This window comes from Cygnus olor, chromosome 16 (genome assembly GCF_009769625.2).
Source record: "Cygnus olor isolate bCygOlo1 chromosome 16, bCygOlo1.pri.v2, whole genome shotgun sequence".
In the NCBI taxonomy this organism is placed as follows: Eukaryota; Metazoa; Chordata; class Aves; order Anseriformes; family Anatidae; genus Cygnus; species Cygnus olor.
Window position 1 is genome coordinate 3,769,615 of NC_049184.1, and position 15,887 is coordinate 3,785,501.

The following is a 15,887-nucleotide window of genomic DNA, read 5'->3' on the forward strand; positions in this document are numbered from 1 at the left end:
ATAATTCAATTTAATTAGAATCAGCTCAGTTCATTCTGTTCCTCTCTTGTTTTGCTTTTTTTGTATCCATAATATAATTATGGTTAAAGACAAATGGATAAAAGCAAGTTATTTTGCCCCAGGAAAAAAAAGCAATAACCATAGGTTAAAAACTTACCTTCAGATTATTAAAAAAAAAAAAAAAAATCAATAGCAATTTCTTTCCATGAATGTCTTCATTCACCTTTAATGAACAGACACATTCCAAACTAAAAGGTTTGTTCAAAACCCTCCCAACCAACCAGCAAATATTTCTTTCTGTATTTCTAAACTCTTTTGTCTACCTCTGCAAGTGCCTGGTGTGGTTCTATGACAACCTCCTCTCTTACCCCAAAAAATTCAATGTGCCCATCATTAAATGTCGAAGAATTTCAGCATGCAAGCGTGTATCCAAGTAAAAATGAGTTCAACAAACATCTCCCTTCCATTTTACCGATAGTAACCTGACAAGCCTTCCAAGGGGCTGACTCTGACGCAAAACAAATGCGCACAGCCCTACATCGTCATTTAAAATGCAGTGTTTTTAGAAGTGTGGGTGTCTAATGGGGCTTGGGAAAGCCACATTTTCCTTCAGCTACACCCTCAAAGTAAATCAAGAGTGTTGAGTAAAGAGGAACTAATTCTATTTTGCTTGCTTTCAATAAGAAGGAAAATAGTCTCTCCTCCCCTTCTCGCCCCAAGCAACAGTCTTGGCAGCAAAGAATATTTTTTTCATAAAGCATAATGCAGGAGCAGCTCTCATTCACTCCGGCAAATCCTGTTTAATCCCTGGATTTGTATTGTTTGCTGACTAGACTGAGAAATTTGGCTGCATCTAATCCTTCAGCTTCTGAAGAAAAATGGCTTATTTAAATATTTAGCTGCACTTTGTCAATATCAGCAGGGCAGGGGTGATGGATGACAGCAATTATGCTGGGTGCATCTCCATTAACATGCCACTTTTTCCAGGTATGGAGTCTGCCCCTCGTATGGTTTGTTTAATGATCAGGACTGAAAAGGAATTTTAATGACCCCCTTAGCAGCTCACGTTGATTTGAGGTTGGATGTTATTTAGTGGAGTACAAGTATCTGGGATGATCAGAACAGTGCATTAGATGCCTACTTGGCAAGCGAGTCTTCTCCATACTTCATGACTCCCTAATTTGCAGCAACTAAAGCACACTACAAGATAACTGCATGTCCAGCCATAAAAGTTTAAGTAGCTCCCAGTGCTCTTCAATATAAGGGATTACGCTTTTAGTGCATCGTGTGATGGGAGCTTACAACACTTAGCATCAAATGTCTGTCAGTGGTATATTTCTGTCCTTAAATATTTTATATAGAGGAGGATGGATGGATGGATGGATAGATAGACAGATAGATAAATAAGGGATAATCTTAAGGACGTGTACCTGTACAGATGTCTCCCACACCTTGGGCTGGCGATAGCAATGTGCTGACTCCACAGGCATCAGGCAGGCATTTACCAGGGGTGCAGCTTGGGTCCAGATATGGGCTGCCTAGTTTGTCCTTACACACACCTTGTTCTCCATTGCTTTCCAGACTGTGATGTGAGAGCCCTCACAGCCCCGTGAAGAGATGCAGTCTGTATGGCAGACACAAAGCTGAGAAGGCGCAAACACTCTTGGGCTTTCTCGGTGCCAGGAAAAGTAAGTCCAACACAAATCTGAAGCCATCCACTGTTTTTCATCCTGGGCATGATCATCATTCATATTAGAGTGGCTACAGTCCTACCTTGCTGACTACTGTAAGGGTAAATGCAGAAGAGACCATAAAGTGATGACAACAGGGGTTACCTATGTACTCATCACACTAACTTGAGTTTGACCATCAGGTCTTCTTCCCTGGCCTCAAGTCTTTTCCCCTTATGTCTGGGCCAGGGGTCCTGTTCCTGCTACCACTCTACCTGTTATTCATAAGATTTTTCCATGTAGGGTGACTTTATTTGACTGCTATTTGGAATATTCATTTTTGCTTTTTCGTAAGCTCCTGAATGCACATAAGCCCCATTTGAACTTTTCCCTCTCGGCCAGACCAGCACACAAGAAAGAAATAGTTGTTCTGGATGGATTACCATGTGTTACTGTGAAATCCGTAAGGTAAGGTGTGCTAAGCTAGTAAACCCCAGTTTCTTTCTGTGCTTCAGGTGCATGTGGCATAAACCACATGAATTCAGTCAGACGCCCAGAGGACAGATAAAGGCAACTGAGATCCTTGTGTATAATAACATTCTCAGGTAATGGACATCCTTTTAAAAATACAGTGTGCACTATAAGCTGTATATTAAATTGAAATACTGAGAGCACTCCTGACCACTAATAGGGCAGTAACGAGGGATGCCTACAGTGCTCAACTCCCTCAGCACAACTGGGATCTGGAGCCAGAAAAGGCAAGTGCTCAGTGGCCCCTCTGTCTTTTGGATGGGGGAGGAAAAAAATATAAAAATAATCTATTCAAAAACTGCTTCTTCACAAACGCAAGCTGCACCAACGTGTTTGTTCCTATCTATCTCTTCTGCTGCAAGGCATTATTTGCATTGGAAAGCTCCCTGTACAGAAGGTGTGACGGGCAGGTTTAATCAGTCAGCCCACAGACCTGACCTCTCTCCGCTTCAGCCTTCGCTGAAGAGAAACATACAGAGGCCACCTTAAAAAATAATTAAAGGCAGACCACAGAAGGGATCCACACAGCACTGCCATCTATTAATGGAAATGATGGATGCTCTGTATTAACCTTTCCACAGTCGTAGCCCTCCACACACGCTAAGAAGCAGCTGAGCGAGTGATTCAGTGAGGTTACCTCTTGCAAATTGTATTAATAATTCACTTGTCTGTGTGAAAAAATCCCTCCTTCCCAGGCTGAAGGCCTGGGCTAATCTCATGTTTCGAGGTTCAGATAGCCATATGCTCCTCCAGACAAAGCCGAAACAGAAAACCCGGAGGCAAGCAACCACCTTTCCTGGGCTGGGTGCAGCATCACAGTGCTGCCCAGCCTTTCTCGTGGGATGGTAGAAACCGAAGCTGTCTGTAGCCCTAGTGCTTTGCAGCCTGGTGATAGCCCCCAGAGCTGGCACTCATTAAACCTCAGGAGCAGATGAATAGCTCAGCCCTGACAGCATCAGTCCCAGCAGCTGGCACTCGCACGCAGAGTTTGTGATTGCTTTGTTGACCACAGACCAGAGTTAGAGAAGAGGAAAGGGATGTACGACTGAATTAATCCTTTGCTATAGACAGATCTATTAGCTTTACCTCTCACCGCCTATAAATTTTCTATGAACAGATCACCAAACCCTCAGGTTGGTTTGTTACTCGGAAGTATTTAAGCAGTTTCTATAACCTGCCTGGCTCTCCCTGTGCACGGACACCCAGTAGGGTCAGTGGCACATCCACCACACTGGCCTCAGTCAAAATGGAATGATGTCCAGCTAAAAAGCAACCTGGTGCTGAGCAACGTTAATAAATATGCAGACGTATAATGAATACATGCCCCTGGTAAGTATCCCCTGGGGCTCATGGCTGCAGCCACTAATGGCAGCAGAATGATGGGTGCTATACAATTGCTAGCAAGATTGCGATGCTCTTTTGAGTTTGTACTCCTTTGCTGAATGTTTCCACCTGTTTTTTTTGTGGCAATCTGTAAAGTGTTAAATTTCCTTGCCTTTCGCCTACCTACACAGTCCAATTTGGAATTACCTGCTAACAGTAATTTAATACACTACTGAAATTTCATACCTTTTTTTTATGCACTTCTGGAGCAGTCATTTGACAGCATGTGAAGTGGAAGCCAAGCACAGCTGAGACTGAGAAATCCTGTCGTCCGAGTTAAATGGGGGTGGCAGAAGCAGGGAATCTGGGAAGATTCAGAAGCAGCTTTCAACTCCACACCATATCTCCCTGCAAGCACAGAGAGACTTAGGGACCAGGGTCACTAAAAGCACAGATCTGGAGTTTTAACCCCGAAGAAGAAGAACATTATGGTCTTAACCAGGAAGGGCTTAACATGATTGGAAACTGCAACTCTTACTGTTTCCAGCAGCACTGTATATAGAGCTGTTATACCACCCGAACAAGGTATGAAGCAGAGGAATTCCCCATGTGACAAAGAAAACAGAGCGCAGGATCTGCTCCAATTTACCTCGGTGACGATCAGAAAAGAAAAGAGGATGGTACCAGATTGCAGGGCGGAGAGGTAAGAAATTATTGCTTACCTGAAATGGTGGCTCAGCCCAAGGCACAGGGAAAAGCAACGTGTGCCATTTTCACCAAGGAGCAGTAAGTCTGATATGTTTTGAGAAGTGATCGTGCCCATGTAGAAACATGGGGACCAAGGTCCAGACCCAAGAAGGAAGCAGCCATAGGGGGTGCCCGGGGGAGCTTTTCCTCCTGTGGCTCCAGCTCCTTTGGATGCCGTGCAGTTTCCCTCAGACTCCCCAGGTCTGCCACCTTCCCCCTCTGTACTTTTTATATATTCTTGTTTAAAAGTACCTCCTTGCTCTGTTCCCTACACCCAAACCTCACCAATATTTGGTACCAACTCTGTTGTATCAAACTATGAAGTTAATAGGCTAAATTTCAAACTGACTCTACAACAGAAATAAGTAAATGCAGTAAAACACCTCCTCCTCCTGAGGCACGTAGAGCAGGCAGTGGCAGAGCAGATGACTTTTCCCAGCAGATCGTAAACCATGCAGAGGGTCCTTTGCAGAACCTCTAAGAGTTTAAAGATGCAGGGAGCGAAGACAGAAACCTGGACGTTTTTGTTTATTCAGCAACACGTGCCAAAGCCATGGAGGAACTCCTCACAGCTAACAGACCTTTGAGGCCACAAATACAGAAGAAGGCTGTGAACTGATGAGTTTCTTGTTTCTAGGTTTGCCAGGCACTTGCAGGACCTGAGGAGTGCTTGCCCACAACAGGACAAATGTGAGTCACCTGTGGCAGCTCTGAAATTCTTTACCTTTTTTTTTTTCCCCCCCAGTCTTGTTTAAAGTCAAATCTGCACCTAAATGTGAGAGTTGTGGACTTGGGAATCTATTTTCAATGGCTGATTATTTGAAGAAAACTATGCCCACTTTCACCTCACTTCGGAAGAAATATTTTTTTTTTTTAAAGGGGCAAAATTATATCACAATCCATTGAAGAATTCCTACTCAGCAAACTGCTCAGAGCACCACCTCACCATGAGCGGCTGTCATCCTGGTACCATTTACTTTGCACAGGTCCGCTGTACAGAGCTTTGACCCTATTAATTTGGCTCTGGCTCTATCATATGAAGGAAATCATAAGACAGTGGCTTAAAAGGGAGCTCATAAACTGCCAGCATATTATTCACTCATTTAGATGAAAATACTAATGATTTTTTTCCCCCAGAAAACCTGATGGTTACTTATAGGCACATTTAAAAGGGAGAGAGAGGTGCAAAACCAGAAGAACTTATTACCTTGCTGACATCAGTGGGAAAATAACAACAAGTAAAAATGCCTGAAGCCCTTCAGCAAAAACACTTTCAGAAACAGGCATTAACATTACAAACACTGCAGCGATGACAGAAGAAGGATCTCACAGATGTGGCGTTTATAATTTGAATTGTGGTGTGAGCACTGTTTATGAAGACTTCAACGAATACATGTCAGAGCTCTAATTTGGGCCTTTCATTTTCACTTGGAAATCTAAAAACAATTATGTTTGTTCTCTCTCTGGCTGCTCCCAGGTACCTTTCAAGTCAGTCAGTTATTTTTAATAAGAAAACAGTATTTATTTTTTTTTTGTCATGAGAAGTTCTGAATGGAGCACTGTTCAGAATAGCAAACAAATAGAAGCATCTTCTTCTGGAATAACCAGCAGGAAAGTTTAGCAACAGCTGGTCTGACTTTGAGCATTTTTACCAGCCAGAATACCCTTTGCAGCCCAGGGCTGGATTTCTGGGGGCAGGAAGAATGACTGTTTGCTAACTTCATTTTAGAAGTACTTGTCTGACAGAAACAAACAACAGAGACAGCCAGAAACAGTGGGGTAGGTTCACCCTGATTTTGCTGTGAACGCAGATCCTCTTTCCTCCCTCACCACTACAACCCTCCCCAGGCACCAAGGACAGCAAAGCTCTTTCCTCCACAGCCACCTACGCTTTCCTCTGCCCTCTGGGCCATGACCAGGGCTTTACAAAACACAGAAGAACACAGCAGTGTGGAGATCTAAGGAAAGCAAAACATGTGACTGCCACAGAAGAGTAGGAAGAACAACCAAGAAGAAAAAAGGCGAAGAGCCCTCACGGGGAATGCTCTGTGCTGCCCCAAGAGACTCGTGACACGTTGCGTAGGTGGACAGGCAATTAGACAGGTCGCCCTTGAGGACGACCCATTTAGGGCCTGATTGCTATAGAAAGTCACTGCTGAGACAGGAATTAACTTGGTTTTATGTCATGCCTTTCACAGCCAAGCTATGGCTAAGTACCTTGAGCAATGAGATGCACCATGGTTTGTGACTGCTGGGAAGAAAAGGTGTTATGTGCACAGCAGTACTTCGCAGGCTGCCTCTGGCATGGAGCTAATTCTGCTGAGCAGGAGGATGCTGGAGCTGGAGACAGGAGCAAGGCAACTTGTTCTACTGCCTCTTGCGAGCATGCTCTTCACAGCCTGTCTCCTCTTCCCCTAGAGCTGCCATGCAGCAGCAGCAGTCCCACTGCAGGGCCAGCACAGCCATCTAAAGGGAGGGAATGAGGAATGCGTCCAGTCTAGGTCCTGTCCAAAAAGCTGAGGCCTGAGCATCCCACTGAGCAAACGTGCTTAACACCTGGGAGTGTCCACTGTCACCCACTGGAGCAGTGTGAGCAGTTCTTAGATCTGGTTGGCCCTGCTCAAGTGACTCTTGGATCATTTTCATGAATGATCATCTGGGCTTTTCACAGGTGGGATGGCTGCAGGCAGAATTGCTGGTCTGCATTTGGAGGGAGAAGCAACATATTCCCCCTGCATCTGATTTCCAGTGTGTGTTGGCTTCTCCAGGGATAGACCTGCACGACCTCGACCTTACCTGCAATCCCAAACAAATCTGCTGGAAGCAAAACTGGCCACAAACTTAGGCTGGGCTGTGTGAAGCAAGGCTACGTATGAATATAACAAACCAATTTGTTACCCTGTATTAAACCCTCTGTGATTTCAGCTGAGCTTGACTTGATATGGGGTTTCATCAAGCCCAAAGTTCAGGGTAAATATGGCAAAAATATGTGCGAGAAAGCCTGCAAGTCAGAATGATTGGCTTTGTCTTGGATGAGGAAAAATACACAGGCTGCACTCTGCAGAGGAATGGATGTAAATTATTATAAGAAAAATCTAGCAGCTTGTTTACAGGGAGTGTTACCTAAATTATGTCAATATTTCTCTCATTCTTTGTCAAGCCCTCCTTCAAATGCAAACAAATTCCTTTTCCAACCCCTTAGCTTTCAAAAAAAAAAAAAAGCAACCACGTATCGTCTTAAAGTGCCAGTTGATTACCTTTCAAAGTGTAAATATAGAAAAAACACCTCTCTTTTTGTTAAAAAAATGAACACAAAATAATAATAATAATAATTTTAAAACAAACAACCTGCAGCATCAGAACATCCTTAGTATTTCACCAGAAACATGAGGTTGGCCTTCGCTCGTCACTAATGACAACTGCAAAGCCTGCCTCGGCAGGTTAGCACAGGGGAGCTCTCACAGCTTGATGTGCACAGGGGTTAATTAATACTCTCTGTGATCTGAGATTAAATTTATCCTAGAGGATCACTCTACCTGACATGTCCAGGGCCATTTTTTATGCAGTCTCCTGAAAGGGAACAAAATTACAATGGATACCCTCTTCTGCTTCAGTAAAGTAAAGCAAGTAATGAAGGGAGTTGTTTTTTGCTAGACAATCAGGAGGTACAGCAATAACTCTTCTCAGCAGCCAGAAAGTTCTGGAGGTATATTGGTTTCCTGAGCCATCTGAATAAATCCTGGGGGATAATTACAGAACAGAGAAATCAGACATAAATCCTGCTTAATTGACAAGAAGAAGAAAAAAGAAATGTGATAGTTTTGTTCCTCCTCCTGCTCTCCACAGCTTGTTCTTAATGTCTTTGGGACATCTGGAAACCAGAGAGGACCAGACCCAGAAATCAGCATCTTAGCAAGAATCTACCTCAATGTAAAGCCGACATGGGAAAAACCCCTTTGGGAAAAGACCTCTACCTCAATCTTTGGTAATGGGTTTACAAGGAAAACTGACAGAAGAGAAAAGTGGTATCAGCCTCGATTATCTCAGAGCTGTCGTCCCCATCATCACCCTCCTGCTGCACCACTCAGCCCACACTGCCTGCACCATGGTCCAGAGTCACGAGTTTTCCAGCTATGTCCTCCAGGCACTGAGGGGCCTGGGAAGAAATGGCTAGAAAGGTGTGCAACTTACTGTGCAGAAACCAGCTTTTTAAGGCAAATTCCTTGGAAGCAGAAAAAGCTGTGTGCAGCCTCCCTTCATCAATCAGTCTGTAGGTAATTCAGTGCTGGAAGGGGCAGCGTGTCCTGGGAGCAGGACAGCCAGCTCTATTCTTGCTGCTGTCACTAACTTCTACACACGCCCCTTTAGGAAAAATGCACCGAACAAAAGGGGCTGGCAATGAACTGGCTGAAGGTGGGCTCAGCGCTGCACACGGAGCATCTACTCCCTGGCACTGACATTTGAGAGTCTCAAACTCGCTGCTCCTGGTACATGCAGCATGGGGCAGAGGGAAGTGCCGAGTCGAAGACCTAAGGCCAGGCATCCATCTGCACAAGCATCTCTGCTGTACTGGCTACCAGTTGGTAAAGCAGCGCATCCTTGCCTTGCTTAAGAAGTCCAGGATGAATGATAGCAGGGACCAACTCTATGACCCCCAGCGCCAGTAAAAGATGTCTCCATCCTGAGCTCCACAAGCTACTCGCAGTAACAGGGTTGTAGCCTTGGAGCTGAAGGAAATGGGATTACATTTACTAAGCCAGCACAACCCACTAAGACTGATTTGACACTACCCTGGCACAGAAGAAGCAAGATTGCAACAAGCCTCCTGTGAAGGCAGCGTGGTTTTGGTTTGTCTCCCTTCAACCTGAGGGAGCACATTCAGTGCGACTTGGAGCCAGAGACACGCTGCAAGGTCCCAGGGCACACCTTCTATAGCCCTTTGGTGCTGGCTTTTCTTTTTGGTGATGTGATGGCTCTGTGAAGCTTCTTCATACATTGAGAGCTGAGGGATCTTCAGCAAAGCCACACTGCAGTGCTCAGAGCAGTGTTCAGCCCATCTGGGCACATATCTCCACTTCGGTAGTGCAACAGCCATTCATTTGTCAGTCACAATCTAATCTGATTCTTTTGATTACTGCTATTTGCCCTAGAGATAGTCTTGCAAGCTGCTAGCTATGATGATAACCTGCTATCCTGTGTTGTCCTGCTGCCCACGTGGAGAGGGCAAGCAATGAAGGGACCCTGCTGTCCTGCCTGCAGGGAGTGGGCACTCCCTGCTCTCACCTCCACCTCTTCCTTTCCCATCTGACCTATGAAGATTAGTCAGACACAAAAGGTAAGAATGCACATTTTCATTACTGCCATACAGGCTCATTGTACAGACAAAGCAATAAAATGTCCTTAAAATACATTACCATGGAAGCTGAGAGAAGAAACAAAAGACTGCCTACACTAGTACTGACCTTTAACCACTGGGACCCAGCAGAGCCCTCTGCTCAACTTGCAGTGCACCAGCGCATGGAAAACCATCCAGTTTTAAATGGCAGCCTGGTACCAGACTCACACAAATGTGTTTTACACCAGCCTGGCCCCAAAAACAGTTTATTAGAGAAAAGACTGCATAATGACAGTTATACTTCCCTGAACATTACAGAGATGGATCCAACAGCATGCAAGAGAGCAATGCAGCATGCCTCACAGCCCTCAGTTACAGATGGGCAGGCTAAGGCAGAAAGGAAGAAAGTCACTTGGTTATGTCCACACAAATCATCTGAGAAGAGAATATGGGGCTTTTCCAACCTTAATGATTCTGTGGGTTTCTGCATAGCCCCATCAAGCGTACAAGCCCTGGGATTGCTCTTCTTCATCAGGCCACTTTGCACCCATTTTATATGGAACAACCCTGAATCACACGGAAGGCATGAAGCTGAAAACTGATTGGTGGAGGGAATTAGTAATCAGTGAATACAGGTCTGAAAATTACCACCTGAGTCTTCAAGTCCATCCCTGGCAGTCACAGGCACTCGTGTAATCAATCATTTAAATCCAGTAAGGTTCACAAAACATCCACTCTGCTGCGCAAGACAGCAAAGAGATTGCAGGGCAACTCATCGCAGCTTCAGTCCCATGCACAATTTTCTGGAGCCAACCCTGCTGCAGTGCAACCTTTCGTCTGCTGCACCACAACCCCACGCACCTGCAAAGCAAAACGTCACCCCACACCATGATGCCTGCAACTGTCTTTGCCTCTTCCTCTCTGCCCCAGCTGGCAAAGAGAAGCCCTTTCCCTCAAAAAGATGCAACCTGAATGTCAATAAATGCAAATGTCAGCATTGATACGATACAGACACGTGAGCAGACTTCTTTCTCCATGGCTGGGCAGAGAGGTGTTGGCAACAGTTGCCACTCGTTCTTGTAACTTCTACCATAGAAGATTAACTTGTGGTGCTTAGGAAGAAGAGAAACCAGATGGCAGGAGGAGGAAAACATCTGGAACAGGAACCAGGATGTGCTTTCCTCCTTTCTCTCCAATGAATCTTCCCTGCTCACACTTCTTTTGTTTGTTTGCTTGTTTGTTAATAGATTACCAGATTTGAAACCATAAAGTAAAAAGGGAAATTTGCAACCTTGTCACCAAAATCAGTGGGATTACTCAGGAGTTTAAGTGCTGAATGAAAAAGAGATGGAAACCCAGCAAGGTCCTCAGAGCAAATACAGCTTCTTCTGCCCCTCTCTGTTTCTCCCCTTGGTGTAATGCAGTGAGACAAGACTGCTCTTGCTTACTGTGGCGATCCCAGGTCTCCCCTGCCATTCACATGAAGACCCCAATTCACTTCACGCCAAGTGGATTCACTCTGGATTTCTAGGGAAGAGTGGGTTGATTCTTTTTCTTCCTATTTACATTTTCAGACTGACATCAGCTGCTGGATTAAAAAGAGGATCCAGTTCCCAGGGCAGCCACAGAACCCCAGGGACAGAGCCTTCTGCCTGTGAACACTGGAAGGAAATCCCATCCATTGCACTCAACGTAGGATCAGATCTGGGACAGCAATGGCCACAGGATTTTCTTTACAAAGCAATGTCTACTTAAAACCATTCCCCCCACCCTCATTTTTCTTTGACTGTATATATATATATATTGCTGCACCTAGACTGCACCAACATAGTCCCTTCTTTTTTTGTGGCCGAACACATTTCATCTTCTGCTGAATCCTGTAGCATCCTCATTCCTTTTCACTTTGCTTTCTCCCCATCTTTCCTTTCATCTCAGTTTTATTCACTTATCTATTCCCTTTTCACTATACTTTCCTCTTTTTTATGTGCCTTCCTAGGTGAGTGTCTGGTTCTGAAAGCACACTCACGATGCTGTGTACTCTGGGAAGTTATATTAGCCTGTATTCTTTCAGTAATGCCAATGCTTTTAAAGAGGCAGCCTCGTTTTCATTAAAGCAATTTGCATTGCATTACCCGCATTTGCATTCAAATGCACTTATCTGGATCCTAAAACATAGGTGTATTTGGGAGTAGATTAACAGTATGTTTGTAAGTAGTTTAAAATACAGCAATCATAAAAATTCCAGCAGCTTTGGGAAATAGTCTTGCTGGCTTTTGCTGCCTGGGCTCTGTGCTAGTCTGTGCACCAGGGGTCCCAAACTGTTTGTGATAATGGAACAAGTCGTTTAAAAGAGCTGTCACAGTGGTGGATCATATGGTTTCCAGTGAATTAAGCAGAGTTGCTTAAATTTGATTATCCCTCTCTCAGTTAGTGCACCTAAAAGTATTGGGGAAAAGTTATCCAGCATCCTACTCCTTCCATTAAGCCATTTTGTGAGTCCAGCTTTCGAACATGGTTGACAAAATTAGTGCCTTTATTGCTGCTTTTGTATGTTCTTCCTCCGTTCCTGGGCTATCCAGAATGGAGGTTATAATGGCCATACCTGTTTTAGGTATTCATATTCACATGCAACAACCAAAGCCTTTCAAAACAACAACAGCAGCAGCAATGATAGCAAGACCAATTTCCTAGATATTATTACCCATCCAATTTAGTACAAGTAAAAAACGAATTAAATCTAAATACAAACCTATCCTCAGCACCCCAGTCAAACTGTAATTCCTTTTGAGCATCCTCTAAAAATACACCTCTCTCTCTCCATGCCCTGGACACACAAATTTAAACAAACAGCAACTTTGGGGTGCCTCCAGAGGAGACAAGGCAGCACAAGCAATGTTGCTATCTGCACAGGGGCTGAGGACTTTAACACACAGGCCTTGTAACCACAAACCGGTAAGCTTGCACAATGCCTATCGTACCTGGGAGCCCAGCTGGGTATGGAGTCTCAGACAGCATGACTGGTTTCTCCAGTTTGAGATCATCTCTGAGATTGGCTTCAGTCGATTAAATTGTTTTGCTGATGAATGAAAAGGTGGCAGCTCTTTTCTTTGTTGCTGTGTTTTTCATGCCAGAGGCAGAGAGAACAAATATATAGATATCAAAAAAACAACAAAACACACCACCAAAAACAAAAACAAAAACAAAAAAAAAAAAAAACAAACCACACACACAGGTAGTCCTGTGTGTCTGCGCGTGCTGTGTTAAACAACTGCAGCACAGCTGCTCAAAGGTCTGTCCCCACATCCCCCTGCCACGCTGTGCATTAGAGATGCAGGGCAATGGCTGGGATGAGCACACACACAGAAGTGGCCACTGGAAATTGGTGTGGGATGGGGAGCAGAAAAGAGAACAAGGAAAAGCAGAAAGCTGGAGCACAGCCAATTTCAAACCGAGATGGATGGTGCTCCCTGCTTGTGCAAGACGAAGGAAAAAAATCAAAGATTAATTTGTGAAGGCCCAGCAGGAACTGTGCATGCTGGGGATTGGGGTGGAAATAAAGTATGTGAAAATACAGTTTTACTGTGATATGAGAAAGCCAATAAATCAAAGCATATTAGCAAGTATCAGATGTACGAATAAACTGGCAGAACCGTTATGTTATACCAATTTCATGTAGTTGAATGCAGATTGAGCAAAGTTCTTTTCTGCAAGGGATTTGCTGGTCACAAAGCTTAAGGCTCATGTTATCCTGAGGAGAAAAAAAAAAAAAAAACAAAAAAACCAACAGAACTTTCATCCTTTATCCACCTGACTAAAAATGTGATTGCTTATTGGAAACTAGAATGAAACTTACGGACCTAGGTAATAACACCTACTCCAGCATGCACATTTTATTTCAGTCTGAGTGAATAAAAATACTTCTTCAAAATGTTGGTGTGGTCTTTCCCCCATTGCGCCTTCAGAAGAGCACACATTTGCCCAAGCAAATGTGCAGCAACATAATGAAGAATTGGCATAGGGGCTGCATCATCAGAGATGCAGGAGAACATCCTTTGGAGTTATTAGTGAGTTATCTGGACACACGAATGAGTGAAGCTGAAGGTGGGCACGGAGCGAATGGCTGAGGGGCACCTTCCCGCCCTATACAATGAGCGACGTCCAGCAGCTATGAGCAGGTGCTGGAAACACAGTGCTCTTCTTTGGGAGCAAGCCGGCAGAGACAGATGCTTACATGTCTTTAACAGTGCAGAAATATCACAGAATCACAGAATCTTCTAGGTTGGAAGAGACCTCCAAGATCACCTAGTCCAACCTCTGACCTAACACTAACAAGTCCTCCAAATACGATGCTCCTAACCATGGTTGAATGAGACAAAACTATCTTTCCTTCAATTTCCTGCTAAATACTCAACTATCTAATGCATAGTTGTGTGGCATCTGTGTGGAGAAACAGTGTTTTATAGAATCTTTTTATAAAAGCAGAAATGCTACAGAGACTATGCAAAATTAAGCATTAAAAAGTCCCTATCCTGCCCTTTCTTATTATCATTTACATAAGGTTGATTTTTTTTTTTTCCCCAAACTGCTGACTTTCTTCTACTGGGAGTTCTTTTAATTACGTTTATAACATGAGGATCATTATTCCTATAATACAAAATCTCTTGATCAGAAGTTGTTGTTTTAATTCTCCATAGGCTTGAGCAGTAAAGAGACATTCCATCCATGCCTTGTTGAACTAAGGTGCAAGGCAGAGGGAGTGAAAAACTTGTAAACTCCCAATTACTTTTTTGCTATTTTAACAATGCTAATGAAAAGGAACTTGTGGAAAAGGCAGTGTTCTGTCCTTTGGGAGAAGAGAAAGACTGAGGTTTGCTACTTCTTGGATTTATTTCGTAAACTCCAAGGCATCAGAATTTGGTAGTCACTTCTGAAAATCTAAGCTTTGAACTCCTGCCAAAGCATCTCCAAGGGGAGCAGGCTGCAAACAGGATAAGAAGTGTTGTGAAGTCTCCGTAACCTTTATTAGGAAACATGCAGTGCTCTATAGCCTTGTCCCAGAATGCTACAGGTGGGAGGCTCAGTGGTTAGGGAACAACACTGGGACTGACTCAAGACTGATTTCCAGCTTTTTCAGAATCCTCATATACCTTAATGAAAAGAGCTTCCCTTTACAGAGGTGTCTCAAGGACAACTAAGAACTTTATGAGCTGTTCAAACACTGTATTGATAAAGGCCTTGTAAGAAGTTAATAAGAAGTATCTCTATAACTCTGCATGCTGGTGTTATCACAGAACACCAACACGTCTGAACAGGAAAAACAAACAAACGAAAAAAAAAACAACTTCTTTCCTCCCAGAGCATCACTCAGGGGCATTTCTGGACCTCCTACACCATGACCTGGCACCTAGAGACAGACTGAGCTGACACATTCCGATCTGGAGGTGATGTTCCATAACTCCACAGAAGAAAAAAAAAGCACACACACAAAAATAGGATTTCAACCCAGTGTTGTAGGAAACACTTTTTCCCTACGGACAAAATGCAGATGATTGCTATTGTCAGCAAAAAGTAACTGCGAATATATATTCTGATGGCCTGGATGAAAGCCCAGGAAAGCCATCAAGAGCTTCCCAGGGCCCAGACTCACCTCACATAATGTCAGCCACGTAAACAGTTTGTGAAAGCCCCATGGGCTCCTTCAGCAATTGGTGGAGGAGAGGCACACGTACCTGGCCATGCCCACACTCCCTCAGCATCAGAAGTGGCTTGAAGCTGATGCCTGACCGGGGGCTTACCTGGGGTCTGGAGGTGTCTCTCAAGCATGCTCTGGAGGGCAGCCTTCCTTCCTGTTCTGGGTCATTCCTGTGACAAAAATGAGAAAATAACAGCTCTGGTTAAGAATACAGCAAATTTCCATTTTCCAGCTCTGTGAAATACATGGGAGCCCATTTGATTTGATATCCACAGAAGGTGGGAGTGACCAGGAAAAGGAGCAGTTCAATTTATTTATAACTAACCATTTTGTTTAATGCTGACGTTCAGTACAGGAAGAGTTCAGACTCTTTATTGAACTTTGAAACAAATTTTGGCAGAATTCACAAAAATGCTTCCTGAGAGCAAGTTCAGTTTGTATTTAATGCTACCTCTGAACTGATTTTTCTTCAATGACGTTATTGCAGCCTTTTCACTTCCCAGGCCATTTAAAAGGATTTGTCTCTGAATACTGTGGATGCATCCAACACGAAGTGGTCTAACACCACAGGTTCAAGAATCATGCAGCT

General features: G+C 44.0%; 1 long non-coding RNA gene across 1 annotated transcript in view; it reads right to left on the reverse strand.

Moving 5' to 3' along the window:
- Positions 1-3,872: 3,872 nt before the first annotated feature.
- LOC121079252 overlaps positions 3,873-15,887 on the reverse strand; it is a 33,176-nt gene continuing 21,161 nt past the window's right edge. Inside the window, exons 2-3 of the long non-coding RNA XR_005824961.1 lie at positions 15,402-15,468; positions 3,873-3,932 (exon numbers count right to left, since the gene is read on the reverse strand). This is a non-coding gene — a long non-coding RNA (uncharacterized LOC121079252). The remainder of the gene's footprint in view (positions 3,933-15,401; positions 15,469-15,887) is intronic.